Here is a 15,371-nt window from a genome sequence, read left to right on the forward strand (position 1 = left end):
TCGCGGAATGAAGGACTCAGCCTCTTCTAGCCGGATTCTCGATGTGCTCGGGACTTCATGCAGTTCCCCCGGTTGATCTGACGCATCCTCATGGCCAAACTGGGGAGGAGATGGTGTAGCTGGCACTCCCGGACTTAGAGAGATCTCGGTCAGCAGCAGAAACTTCAGCTCCACTTCTACCATTGCAGTGGCCATCACTTTGGAAGTTGAAACTGCCCATCGGTTGCAGACGGCAGCAACTGCATCTACTTACATCCTGCACCGTTCCATTGTCCTCCCCGGGTCTGATTGGCCTCAACCTATGGGCCTCAAGGCTCTCCAGAGATTCCTTGGCTTCGCACCATTCACAGCCATGACTTGCAAGGGGGCCGGCCCCTGTCACATGGAGGGAGCACTGGATGGCCGGCGCCATCTTTAAAAATGGCGCAGGCCATCCAGTGCTCCTACCATGTGACGGGCCAGCCAATGGCACGGATACCCTGTCACATGGTAAGGGCAAAGGGCCATCGGCACCATTTTGATTAGTGGCAGCCGACGGCCCGGGAGTGGGAGATCGCTCCCGGGACCCCCACTGGACCACCAGGTACCTGTAAAATGTTTTTGGGGGGACCAGGAGGGTGGGGGAAGCAAAGGGATTAGTTTTAAAGGGTTGGGGTGGGTTAGGGATTATTTTTGTGTGCTGTTTTTCCCTCCCTCCCCCAAAATGATAAGAGAACCCCCACGATCAATATTGTGGGGTTTTCCTATCGTTTCGGGGGAGCCCCCGATTTCTGACGATTTTGAAAATATCGACGATATTTTCAATCGTCCGAAGCTCGATTCATATCCCTAACCTTTACACCTTTCCAAGGTGAGTAACTGAACTTTTCAACCTTTTTACTTAGGTATACACTGCTCCTAGCTTATTTCTAGCTTCTGGCTACCTTTTTTTTTTTTTTTTTTTTTTTTAAATATACCAACACACTAACTGCTTATTTGCTGCCTTACTGACAGGCTATTTAGAAATAAACACACTAGCGTTTGTTTATTAGCTGCCTTACTGACTATTAAAAACAAAAACACACAAACACACTAAATAATATACCCCAATAGTTTACTTCTCCCCAACACTTTAAAAAAAATTTCCCCAAAATTTCCCAAGCAAAACTTACTGATTCCTTTCAGCCACCAGCAAGGTGATGCTCTCCTCTTGGTGTTCCTACCTGCTCCCACCTGCCTGCCCGAAAAAAATGCCAGGGCCTGGATCACCCCCAGCCCCCACTTATCTGGTCTGGTGAGGATCTGGAGGCTTTGGCCTTGCATAGGCCTTAAGAACATAAGAACATAAGAAATTGCCATGCTGGGTCAGAACAAGGGTCCATCAAGCCCAGCATCCTGTTTCCAAAGGAGGCCAAAACCAGGCCACAAGAACCTGACAATTACCCAAACACTAAGAAGATCCCATGCTACTGATACAATTTATAGCAGTGGCTATTCCCTAAGTAAACTTGATTAATAGCCATTAATGGACTTCTCCTCCAAGAACTTATCCAAACATTTTTTGAACCCAGCTACACTAACTGCACTAACCACATACTCTGGCCTTGGGCACAGTAGATCACTGTGACCTCAGCCTGCTCAAGGCCGAGGCTTCGGTGTGAGCCAGAGGCTTGGTCCCAATGCAAGGGCCTTGGCCCAGACCCAAGTCAGATGCTATGACAGAACCTAGAGGCTGGTCCTGACACCGGGGCTTTGCCTAGGCCAGTGCCCGAACCCAGACCTGACATCGTGACCTGGTCCTGAGGTTGGGTCCTTACACCAGGGCCTCGGTCCAGACCCAAGCCAAACACCATGACCCAACCTGGAAACCAGCTCACAGCTCACGGCGCCGGGACAAAAGCTGCAACCCAACCCAGAGACCAGGTCTGGAAAAGAGACGGGTGAGGGGGAATATGATAGAGGTCTTTAAAAGCATGAGAGGTCTAGAATGGGTAAATGCGAATCAGTTACTTACTCTTTCAGATAATAAGGACTAGGGGGCACTCCATGAACTTAGCATGTAGCACATTTAAAACTAATTGGAAAAAATTCTTTTTCACTCAACGCACAATTAAACTCTGGAATTTGTTACCAGGGGATGTGGTTAGTGCAGTTAGTGTAGGTGGTTTTAAAAAAGTTTTGGATACGTTCTTGGAGGAGAAGTCCATTACCTGATATTAATTAAGTTGACTTAAAAAATAACCACTGCTATTACTAGCATCAGTAGCATGAGATAGACTTAGTTTTTGGGTCTTGCCAGGTTCTTATGGCCTGGATTGGCCACTGTTGGAAACAGGATGTTGGGCTTGATAGACCCTTGGTCTGACTCCGTATGGCAATTTCTTATGTTCTTATATTCTAATGTTGTTATGCCTTGGTTATGGCTGAGTGTCAGGCCCAGGCCTTGGTGCCCAGGCCTCGGAGTCTCTTCATCATCATCTTTTTTCTTCGGCACTTGCAAGTGAAATGATGCTGTCCACTGGGGGTTGTGCCTCCAGGCCAGGTCGTGGCATTGGGCCTGGTTTGTCCCCCGGCCTAGGCTGAGGCCCAGGCATTGGAGCCCAGCCTCTAGGCTGTCTCGTGGTGTCAGGTCTGGGTCCGGGTGGATGCCCCAGTATTGGGACCTGGCCTCTGGTCAGGTTGCAGCATTGGGCCTGAGTCTGGGACCTGGCCTAGGCCAAGACCCTGGACTCAGAACCTGGTCTCCAGGTCAGGTCAAGGCATCAGGCCTGTATCTGGGCTGAGGCCCTGACGTTAGGACCCAGCTTCTGGGTCAGGTTGCAGTGATGGGACTGGGCTTGGGCCCCAGCCTAGGTAAGTTTTTTTTTGTTGTTTAATTTTTAGGGATCTCGGGCGAGGCACTGGCATCATCCCATTCCTCTGCTGAGACCCCAACATCATGCTCGGGCCTAGGGTGTGGGTCCTGCTTTGGGCCAAAGTCTATGCCCTAGGTGAGGCCCAGGCTTTGGGCCTAGACCTAGGCCTGAATCATTAGTATAAAACGAAACCAACAAATGAAACGAATTAGCCTTATTTATTGCATTTTGCAGTTTTGTTAATTAACTTTGGCATGACTCCAGAAGACAGCGTCATTTGGCTTGCAAGTGCTGAAGAAAGCAAAGGACAAAGAAGAGGCTTTGAGGCCTGGGCTATGAGGACTGGACCCAACTTAGCCAAGGCCCAGGCATTAGGACCTGGCCTCCTGGATGAGGCCCCTGCTTTGGGCCTGGGTCCAGGCCTAGGTTGAGTTGCGGTGTTGGGCCTGGGTCTGGGATGAGACTCTGGCATCAGGAACGGGGCTCCGGGTCAGTCATAGCATCAGGCCTGGGTCCGGGCCGAGGCCCCAGCTTCGAGACCTGGCCTTCAAGCTGGGTCATGGCATTGGGCCTGGGGCAAGGCCACAGCCTAGGGCGAGGCCCAGGTTTTGGGGCCAGGTTGTGGCATTGAGCCTAGGTTCAGGCCGATGCCCCGGCATCAGGACATGGCGTTCAAGGCCAGGTTGCAGTGTCGACTCTTGGTACGGGCCCTGGCCTAGGCTAAGGCACTGGTGTTGGGACCCAGCCTCTGGGTCAGGTCATGGCATTGGACCTGGGTTCAGGTCTGGGTCCAGGCCGAGGCCCTGGCTTTGGAACCCAGCCTTTAGGTTGGCATTGGGCCTGGCTCTGGGCCTATGCTCTGGCATTGTGACCTAGCCTTCGTTGGATACCTGACGGATAAGGTACATTTTATTTTGTAGTTGTTTAATTTTGGGGGGTCTCGGCTGAAGCCCCGACTTCTGCTTGTGCCTCTGCTGAGACCCTGGCATCATGCTTAGGCCTAGGCCATGGCCCCTGCTTTGGGCTCAGTCTATCCCTAGGTGAGGCCCAGGCTTCAGGTCTAGGCCAAGGCATTGGCGTCACGCTTGGGCATGAGCCGTGGTCCATACTTTGGGCTTCAGTCTATGCCCTAGTCAAGGTCTCGGCTTCAGGGCTAGACTTAGGCCTGAATCATTAGTTTACAACAAAACAAACAAATAAGATTTGTTTCATTCGGGGGGCCCTGATTTGTTTCGGAGCCCCCTGAATGAAACAAATTAGCCTTATTCGTTATGTTTTGCAGTTTAATTTTAAATGAATGCACATCCCTAACAATCATATTGAGGTTCATATTCAAAAGTTTTATGTGGATAAAATTAGCTTTTATCCATATAAATTTGGCCTTTTAACAAAGTTATTTAGACAAAAAAGGGGGTGGGGGTGGAGGCAAAACAATGGCAGGTTAACATACTTAACAGGATAGCACCATATTGGGCATTAACCAGCTGAATTTGTATGGACAAGTTTGCCCACACAGTTGGCTTAAGCTTATTTGGATAACTTTATCTATGTTCTTCTGTGGGTCTGGAGGAGAATACAAGACCTTCATTGATAGCTGAAAAAAAGAGCTTTAGGGGAGAGGAGAGAAGGGGGGAGAGGAGAGAAGAGAGACTGAGAGACTGAACCAGATTCCTATTACACCATTTCCTAGTTGTTTGTGCTTACCAGGGGTGAGACGTAATCCCGGCCCCGACAGAGACACGGTCGCGCCAGTGACGTCATCGAGGAGGGACCGTAAAGCCTTAAATCAGCCCCTCCTGCAGCGTGTGGCTTTGTTGGATCCTCCTCGACTCGGAACACCCATGAATTGAAAGAATTTTACAACTATTGTAAGTAGATTACTTTTTGATTCTCTCCTCAATTCTACATCCCAGGAGAAATAAGATTAAAATTCTCCCTTCAGAGATATATATAAAGAAGGAGATCTCTGATCTGTTATTTCCTATAAGTGACTTTTCTATTTCTTATATACATTATGCCACACACTAAGAGGAAGGCTCGGATAAGGGAGGCAATGACGTCGTCTCCCATTATCATCTCAGCCTCAGATATCTTCCTTCTTTATGGCATCAGCTGGCATGACGCCAGAGGAAAGGGCCGCAATGGAAGCCGCCTCAGAGCGAGAAGCGATGCCATAGGCCGAAGCCATCTCTTTAAGTCCTGGCGCTTCTAGTACTCTCTCCCTGCCAATTACAACTTTAAAGAATTTGACAGGCCCTCTCGTGGTTGAAGAGGGTCCTGAAAATTTGAATATTCTACCTAAGGATGGTTCGAGGAGTAAAGACCAAGCTGTGGAGGGTGTGGGGAACTCCGGGCCTAAGCTGGAGGTATTTTTGTCTCAAAAATCATCAGAGAATACCTTGGATACTTTAGAATTGGCGATTATAAATCTGACGCAAACAAACTCAAATTTTCAACAAAGAGTACTTGATTTGGAAAATTCTGCTTTTTTGTGTAACCATAAATTGAGAACTTGTAATGAGCAATTAGAAAAGGTGGAATCTCTTCAGAAATATTTTGTTAAGACCGAGCTATTTAATGTAAAGAAACTAGAATTTATAGAGAATTCCCTGAAATACCCTAACTTGAGGGTTTTGAATTTTCCCTTGCAGAAGTTAATACCTGCAAAGGAAATGTTCAAGGAATATTTACAACATATACTGAAAATGCCTAATCAATTCTATACCACCTCTTGCAAATGTTTATTATTTACCTTCAAGAGCAGGAATAGGGAATCAAGTGGGAAATTTGCAGCCAGAGGTTTCTATGAACCTGTCTGAGATACTAGAAACCTCAATAGATACAGATATATCGGTAAGAGCCAAGTTATTTGTTTCTTCCCTATTTTCAACTGAGAGAGATGCTGTATTACGACTATTTCTCAGACATTGGCTAGAGAAATTCCATGGGCAACAGATTTGGATATACCCAGATCTGGCAAGAGCGACCCAATTGAGAAGGAAGGAATTCCTGAGATTAAAATCAGAAGTTCTCGCTAGGGGAGCTAGATTTATGTTAAGGTTCCCATGCAGATGTGAAATACAGTATTTGGAACATAAATATGTCTTTTTTGAGATACTCCAACTACAGGCTTTTTTGGAATCTCACCCCTTTAACACAGAAATTGGCTAAGAGCAAAATGTAGATTCTGGCTCTTATCTCTGATTACTAAGAGAGAGGATCTGTATTAATCCCCTTGGCTCTTTTTTGTTTCCTTTAAATATGTTCATTTATAATCAATTTCTCCTGGATTTGCCTAGAGAATAAACAGATAATGTTGTTATTATTTGATTATATCAAATTATATTGCCTGTTTCATTTGTATTTCTTTATCTGTATACATTAGAATACTTGTTGTTATAACTTTGAAATGCATAAAATAAAAATTAAAAAAGAGCTTTATCCAGAGATCTTAGGCTTAGTCAAATGTTTTTATTTATTTTATTTATATTCTGGTTTTGGCACTTCAAAGTGGATTATATTCAGGTACTGTAGGCATTTCCCTATCCTCAGAGGTTTTGTACAGTCTAAGGGGCCTATTTGCTAAGTATTTTTCCCATAGGCAATGGGTAACTTTCAAAGGAGTGAGCGAGTGCACATATACGTGTGTGCACTTAAAAGCGTATGTTATAAAATAGCCTGGGTGCGCGTATGTGTGCATCCTCTTTTGCACAACCGTGCATACCCAGGAATGAACCATGCAAGCGGGGGAATTTATAACAGGTACACATCCACATCATAATCAGTTTTACCAGTTCATCCACCAGTTTGCCCAGTCTAGAGCTAGGTCCTATTCACCCCCTAATTTTTTAACCTATACTCACCCCAGTTACCCTGACCCCTTAAAATGCTCAGGGATTCCTGTTTTGGTTTTTTTTTTAGCTTACACCTCCTCCATAGTAGAAGTAAAGTTACACAGCACTGGATCTGGGCGCACATTCATGCATATAAGTACTTGCTTGCATGTCTCTTGGCTCCGCCCAGAATGCCCAACTCCCGCTCACACCACACCCCCTTTTTCATTCTAAGTGAGATATTTGCAATATTGAGAAATGCGTATGTATGTAAGCAGTTTTTAAAATTCAATGGACGCATGCATGTCCTACATGCACACACTTCTCCTGATTTTGGCGTGTGCCCAGCTTTTAAAATTCACCTTAAAAAGGGAGAAAATCTTTAGTAAATAGGACCCTAATAGGCCTTTAACGCATGTGATAGCACCATAAGGTATGGTGTGATGCAAATCTGAAAAGGATAAGGAGTGGGCTGGGTTTGAGAGAGAGAGAGAGAGAGAGAGAAAGCACTAACCCATAGCACCCTCACACTAGACAGGTATTTATATCTCTATGGGAGGCCCACCTAGTAACTTGAGGTGAGGTTTAGGTAGTAGTGTAGAGGTTAGAGGCTGCTTTGACATTCAAAGTAGACGTACGAACAGAAAAGTGCTCTCTTGTGAAGATTTGATGACCTTCAGAGTGAGGGAACTCACCCAAAGATGAGATTTGTGCAATGTTCTCTCAACCTAGCTTGATGGACTCTCTACCTGGGTAACATCAAGCTAGGTTGAGAGAACATTGCACAAATCTCATCTTTGAGTGAGTTTTCTCACTCCGAAGGTCATCAAATCTTCACGAGAGCACTGTTTGTACATCTCACTTTGAATGTCAAAGTGGCCCCTAACCCCTACACTAATACCTAAACCTCATCTCGAGTTACTAGGTGGGCCTCCCATTGAGATATAAATACCTCTGGCTAGTCTCTCTCTCTCTCTCTCTCTCATAGTAAACAGGGTCCCCCCAGTGGTTGTATGTAGGAAATGCCACAATTCTGGCACTTATCTCAAAGTGTGAAAAAGTTATCACAATTTGCAGTAACTTAGCACTTCACATAGGTATTAGCATAAACTGCCTATTACCATAAAACACACCCCTTTTTCTATCACATGCGATATTTAGTGGATTTTGATAAATCCAGGCCCAGGTTTGTACCTAAAGTAATGGTGAAAGAAATGTGAGTTTCTTTTGGAGTCTCTAGAACTGTGCAGAGTCTGGTAAAGTTTTTTTTTTCTTGTCATTTCTTGGACTTCTATCTACCTGCTATTTATTTGAATTTTACTTTTTGGACTTTTAATAAATTATCACTTTGCTTTGGAATAAACTTTCTTTAGTGTGAGTTTCTATTTTTTATTTTTTTAGGCCTTACAGTTTTGCTGTTCTCCACTGGACTAAATCCTCATTCCGTGGCTGCAGAAAAGTCTTTTCCAACCCCTGCATCCATCAAAGGTGACCCCGGCGAAAGGAGAGTTACAATAATGTTTTTTAAAAACCTCGAGCTCTTTTATCTGTTGCTTTAGATATCCTTGGTGTGCATGTTGGCCTTATCATCCACCAATCTGCAAAAATAAGCAGACTGGTGTAATTTTGTTCTGCTGTTTAAAATATGCAGAAAGAAATAAAGAGAAAAGAAAATCAGGCCAAGCCTGGCATCCTGCTCCATTCATTTCAGTATAATAATTTTCTTGACTGGATTGTATAAAAATAGGAACTATTGGAAACCTAAAATCTGGTTAACAAAATCAAATTAATCAAAGTCACATTCCATGATAGATTTAAAAATTAACTTGTCAGTGTTGAATAAAAGATAGAAAAATTGAAAAATAATGACTACTGAAAAGTAGAATAGAAATACTGCCAAATAAAGTATCTCTTTAGTCCTTCTGCTTCCATCAATGAAACAAATTGTAAGCATGCATATTAAAAAAGAATAGCTAATTCTATTTTTTCTATTTTTCTATTTTCTCATATTTATTATTTTGGCAGTACATAGGTGGGATAATTTTTTAAATAATTGCGTATATAACCTAAGGCAGATATATGCAAACATTTTATAACCTGTGCGTATGATATACGCATGTTTTATTAATATGTGTATCTTTACCCTGCAACATATGCAGGCTTACATGTAAATACATGCACTGCATTGAAATCATGCATATGAATGCATTGAACACATGTACTTTTCCTACCTATTTTTAAATTATATGCATGTATATTTTACATGCAAAAGTAAAGCAGGAGCTGAGGCAGACATATATATGATATCTTCAGGGACATAGCAGGCAACTCCCAACTCCAGTCTGGCAGTCCTCATGCTGCCTTGGAGGTGGAAGGTCTCCTGGTTAGAGAGCATCAACCTGGTGCAGCAGGAGGTGATCCTGAAACAAGGACCTGCTCCCCAGGTGATGTATTGTCCTCTCACACCAAGGCTGTGTCCCCAGGGCTACTGCCCAAGAGGGAAGGGTTAAGTCAGTCTTAAAAGGTAGTGATTCAATTATTAGGAATGTAGAGAGCTAGGAGGTTGGTGGATGTGAGGATTGCCTGATAACATATCTGCCTGATGCGAACATGGCAGACCTCACGTTTCACCTAGATAGGATTTTAGACAGTGCTGGGGAGAAGCTGGCTGTTGTGGTACATGTGGGCACCAGCATCATAGGGAAATGTGGGAGGGAGGTTCTGGAAGCCAAATTTAGGCTCTTAGACAGAAAACTGAAATCCAGAACCTCCAGGGTAGCATTCTCTGGAATGTTCCCTGTTCCACGCGCAGGTCCCCAGAGGGAGGCAGAGCTTCGGAGTCTCAATGCATGAATGAGACGATGGTGCAAGGAAGAGGGATCAGTTTTTTAAGGAACTGGGGAACTTTTTGGAGAAGAGAGTCTTTTCTGAAGGCACAGGCTCCAACTTAACCAGGGTGGATCCAGGCTGCTGGTGCTAACCTTTAAATAGGAGATAGAGCAGCTTTTAAATTAGGATAAAGGGGAAAGCCGACAGTTGTTCAGCAGCACATGATTCGGAGGGAGGTATCTTCCATAGGTACTAATGAAGCAGCAAAGTTAGGCCAACCTAACAGAGACTTTCCAATAAAAGCAAAAGTAGTCCATGTGCCTGTAAGAATCCAAATTATCCCTGCAAACTGAAGAGCAGGCTGTTAATACATACAAAAATCATACTTTGAAATGTCTGTATGCCAATGCCAGAAATCTAAGAAGTAAGATGGGAGAGTTATAATGTATAGCTGAGAATGATGAGATAGACTTAATTGGTATCTCAGAGATATAGTGGAAGGAGGATAACCAATGGCATAGTGCTATACCGGGGTACAAATTATATCGCAATAATAGGAATGAGCAATTTGGTGGTGGTGGTGGTGGGGAGGGTGCTTTATGTCTGGGGTGGCATAGAGTCCAACAGATAAAGATCCTGCAAGAGATTAAATTCACAATAAAATCTTTATAGGTACAAATCCTATGTGTGTTGGGGAAGAGCATATCAATAGGCATATACTACCATCCACCTGGCGAAAATGATGAGAAGGACGATGAAATGCTAAGAAACACCAGGGAAGCTAACCAAATTGGTAGTGCAGTAATAATGGGAGATTTCAATTACCAACAGAAAATCCAAAGGGAAACCAGAAACTATAATAAGGAAATCAGAAAGCCTAAATATTGATATCACAAAGGTGTCAGCAAGCCTGTCATTGTATCTGCTAGCTGAATGCAGATCGACAAGACTTCTCAATCATTCACTGTATCAACCAGAACTTTTTTTAAAATAATTTTTTTGCGTTGCAGATAAAAGAAATGACAACAGTCACATTCAATGCCTGAAAGAGATCCCAACAAGGCCAATGTTTTGCAGAGACTGCTTCATCAGAGGCAAAATGACAATTTAGAGAGCAATTTGACTGTTGCCTATAAATATAACAGAACAACAGATTAAATCAAACATGTAATAGTCTGAAACCAATTATTTTTACCATTCAAAATGTGTGACTTGGCATCTCAAAACTTTTTTGGAATGTTGGAGATGCCGAAGTAGACATAGGCATCTTTATAACATCAAGATACGTCAGCACATTTGACGTCATCAGGGATGCCCTGTAACCAGAGACAAAGGCATTAGAATCAGATAAGTTCACCCAAGGAAATCACTTAGATCGAACTCAGCATTAAGTATGTTAGGTATCACAGTTTGTAATTTGTATATCTATCATTGCTCTAGAATTAACAGTTGTATATCAAAATTACCACCATGACAATTCTCTTGTAATTGGTCAATTGCACAGAAACAAAGATCTTCAAAAGAATGATTAAACTTAACACAATAAGTAACTAAAGGCTTACTATGACGGGTTTGTCATAGTGTTTTTAATGTGTGTTTGGTCTTCCCAATGTAAAGCAAATGACAAAGAAATTCGATCAGGTAAACCACCATCTTAGATAAACATGTTGTCATGTGTATAAGCAGAATTCTGTATCCAAAAGACACTGTAAGAGATCTAGAAACATTTATAGATGTAGCACATACTGAACAACTTTTACAAGGGTTAGAAAAAAATCAGTAGAACTAGGAGTCACGATTTGAAGCTCCAGGGAGGAAGACTCAGAACCAATGTCAGGAAGTATTTCTTCACGGAGAGGGTGGTGGATGCCTGGAATGCCCTTCTGGAGGAAGTGGTGAAGACTAAAACTATGAAGGATTTCAAAGGGGCATGGGATAAACACTGTGGATCCATAAAGGCTAGAGGATGGGAATGAAGAGAAGAGCCATGGGGATGGATTACTGGAGTAGAGGCTACTACCTGGTGATTAATACCCTTATTCAATAAGCCTTCGCATGATTAATGTAACTCCAACATTGCTCTCTGCTTCAACGGCAATGGGAAATGCGGAAAAGAGGATTTGCATTCAGATAACAACCACAAGGACTGAACTTCATAATCTGGGTAAACAAATAAGCATGGAGGTAGCTTGCTTATTACAGTGGTTACTGCCCTAAACCAGTTAAGCCTGATAACATCACTTTCAATGCATATACAGCATTGCTCTCTGCTTCAACAGCAGGGGGAAATGTGGAAAACAGGATTTACATTCAGACAACATCCAACAAGGCATTGATCTGTGCAGTTTGGGTAAACAACCATCAGGGTAACTTGCTTGATGCGGCAGTTACTACCCTTAACCAATAAGCCTTACGCTCACCTTTGATGCAACTCCATCATTACTCTCTGCTTCTATGGCAGGGGATGGCAGGAAATTTGAATCAAACAGTTACCAACAAGGGCCCTGAACTTGGTGGTTGGTGAACAGATAAGTATGGGAAAATAAGTGTGGGAGCTTGCCGTCATTTCTATTTTTCTATGTTAATGGGAACCTGACCAGGAATAGTCATTCTGCACAGAAAATGCAAAGTCCAAATGTACCAGAGGATCTCGTAGGTTAGTGGCCCGGGTAAAAGTAATAAATGTTCTTTGAAAACCTCATGTATTTGCAGAATCTGCCAGTTTTTAAATATCAACGAGTGACTCAGTCATGCCTCAGGGGAAAAAGGCAAAACGCATGCACACCAAGATCTTTATTCTGTGGAAAAAACATTCTCAATGAGTTAATTTCTCGCACAGAAAAGCCTTCCTCACACAAGATCTTTGATATCCTCATTTCAAAAAACACTCAAAAAGTGGTTGTGCTTGTTACATGTTACATTTATAACAACAAAGAAGGAACTGAGTTTCCTAATACATATTGAATCCACCAACATAAAGGAAATTATTTAATATTATTTCAAACCTTTATTCATACTTGGCTTATACAAACAATTTTTTCATATGTATTAAATAATACACCACCAAATTGTTAAAACCCCTAATAATCCGCCACATTCACACTCATCATTCATACTATATTAAAATACATACCCAATACCCAAATACATACCCAATACCCAACAATATAGGATCCTAATCACTTCGCTCTCTCAGAGCTTCCTCAGGGGTTAATGTAGATGTTCCAATACAATGATTACAATTTCAGGATCACCTTATTACATTATTGTAAATACTAGAATGTCATATTATATTTTTTCTGATGTTGTCCATATCACTCTAGTACTTCTTATCTTGAGACTTCACTATTGCTGTCAACTGTTTCACCATATGATCTTTCCAGATTATAATCAATGTTCTTCTTGTCTCCACATATCAGTTTTCATCCCAGTATTTTCTACAAAACATAATAAATTGTTATCCCCCCCTCTCATTTTTCTCCCCTTCCCTACATAAGGATATATAATTTTACCTACTTGATCTCACAATTTTTTGTTCAGCATTCCCTATTTTCAGTTATTTGTCAAGACATCATTCATTTCAACTTGTCTGAAGCTCCACTGGTTCCTATTTATGATTAAATCAATATTTAATACCTTTAATATCTTTAATAATACTCCTACCGGATCATCATGAACTGGATAATAATTTCCTGTGTAATGCGATGTACATTAACAAAGGTATATTTCGTTACTAGTTGGGGATCATTGGAGTACATCGCATTACACACGTAATTATCATCTAGTTCATGTTACATTTACCCAATATTGACTGGGTAAATGTAACATCAGGACATGCTAGAGAGATAAAGTTCCTGGGTGGAATATATAACAGTTTTATGGAGCAATTGATTCAGGAAGTGATGAGAGAGGGAGCTATTTTAGATCTAATTCTTAGTGCTTCACAGGATTTGGTGAGAGAGATAACGGTGATAGGGCCAGTTGGCAAAGTGATCATAAAAGATCAAATTTGAATTAATAACTGGAGGGGGGATAATAAGTAAATCCACCACTCTAATACTAAACTTTCAAAAGGGAAACTTTGTTAAAATTAGAAAAATAGAAAAAACTGAAAGGTGCAGCTACAAAGGTTAAGAGTGTACAATAGGCATGGACATTGTAAAAAATACCATCTTCGAAGTGCAGTCCAGAAGTATTTCACTCATTAAGAAAGATGGAAGGAAGGCCAAACAATTGCAGGTATGGTTTAAAGGTGAGGTAAAAGAATCTATTTTAGCCGAAATATCTTCCTAGAGTCAGTGCAGAGCAGACACCAGAGAGACAAGTAGTAGAGAATTTTCCCTCCTGGATGAGGCCTCCCTGCCTCACCAGTTTCCCTTTTTGGAGGGGAATTCGCTGTGCACAACCTGCCAGTGGATGCTATGTATTTAATTACAGTAAGAATATATTTTTGGCCTGAATCTTTTTGGAACTTGCACTCCGTGACTGAAGACCGGTGAGCCCATTCGTTCCCTGAATGAGGCAGGCTTGGCTGTGTGAGGGGCGTGAAGGCTGGAAGAAATCTACCACAGAAGGGGCTGCATTTCACTCTGTTCCTCTGATGAAGGTCATCCTCTCAGATTGTACCCAGAGTGCAGAGGCTGAAGACCCGGGGGCCCATTCCCCCCCATGAATGTGGCAAGCACCTGTGACAGCAGAAGTCCAGTCTAGAAAGGTTTTTGTGGAAGAAAGCATTTCTCTTCTGTTCTGAGGAGGATTTTTGGCCATCCCTCCTCACTGGGAGCCTGGCTGAGTCAGCAGGTTCCCATCCTAAGACTTCTCAACCCGAAGAGTCACCGTTCAGAAGATCTAAAGGAATCAAGTTACAGTCAAGGAGTCCCCCCATCCAGATCTCCAGCACAAGTAAGGGACCGGAACACAGGGCTGGGTCTTTGGGAAGACGCTGGACTGTAAGGTGGGATTTTTGCTATGCTAGGAGGAGACCCCTGATCTAGGAATCCCAGTTAAGCAGCTGGGAGAGCTTTAGTGCACAATTTACATCCACATGGGAAGCTTGACCAGTTTGCTGAAATAAAAGGACACCTACCCACAGTGAAACACTCTGACTGGACAGAAATCAACTTTAACTGCACAAGTACTTAAAGATGGACTTCTTTTTTTGCCTTAAATTAAACAGTAAATTATTATTTAACCCCCAGATCCTGGTTCTGCCTGTTCTTTTGCAGCATCTCCCTCCCGGGGTTGCCACAGCTACCACAACACACAAGGGACGCATTAAAGTTTTTTTCTCATTGTCTGGGCTGTAGAGAGAGTCTCCCCCCATAGAAAGAATCCCTCCCTAGGGATCAAGAGTCAAGCTGGGAAGGAGTCAGCTAGCCAGAGCAGCCCCAGAGGTTATAAATATGATTGTGTGCCTTTGGGACTAAGCACCCCAGGTAAGGGTTACAGGGGGATAAAGTGTCTAAAAAATGCAAGTAACATCTGCTCACATATGCCTTTAAAATCTGAAGCCCAGATATGCAGGTATATCATTTGTGCACATATCCGGCTAAATTCCAATTTATCCACCTAAGTACTGTAAGTAGTTCTTTTTCTGCTACTTAGAAGGACAAATGTGAAGTTATCCGGCTAAGCAGCGTCACTTATCCAACTATATTTTAATTTATCCAGGTAACTAGCAGCAGGCACTACTTAGCCAGATAAGTCTGAAAAGAGATACTTGTCTGTCTAAGTAGCCCTTTTTGGACTTATGTTGATCTGAAAGATAGCTGTTCACATGGAAACCTCCTCCATGCCACGCTTGAAGGCTCGTGCTCCACTCTAGGGGCCAACCCATTTCAGGGAGCCCTTTTCTGCGCAAAGGAAAGGGAACTCT

The sequence above is a fragment of the Rhinatrema bivittatum genome, chromosome 2 (genome assembly GCF_901001135.1).
Source record: "Rhinatrema bivittatum chromosome 2, aRhiBiv1.1, whole genome shotgun sequence".
NCBI lineage: Eukaryota > Metazoa > Chordata > Amphibia > Gymnophiona > Rhinatrematidae > Rhinatrema > Rhinatrema bivittatum.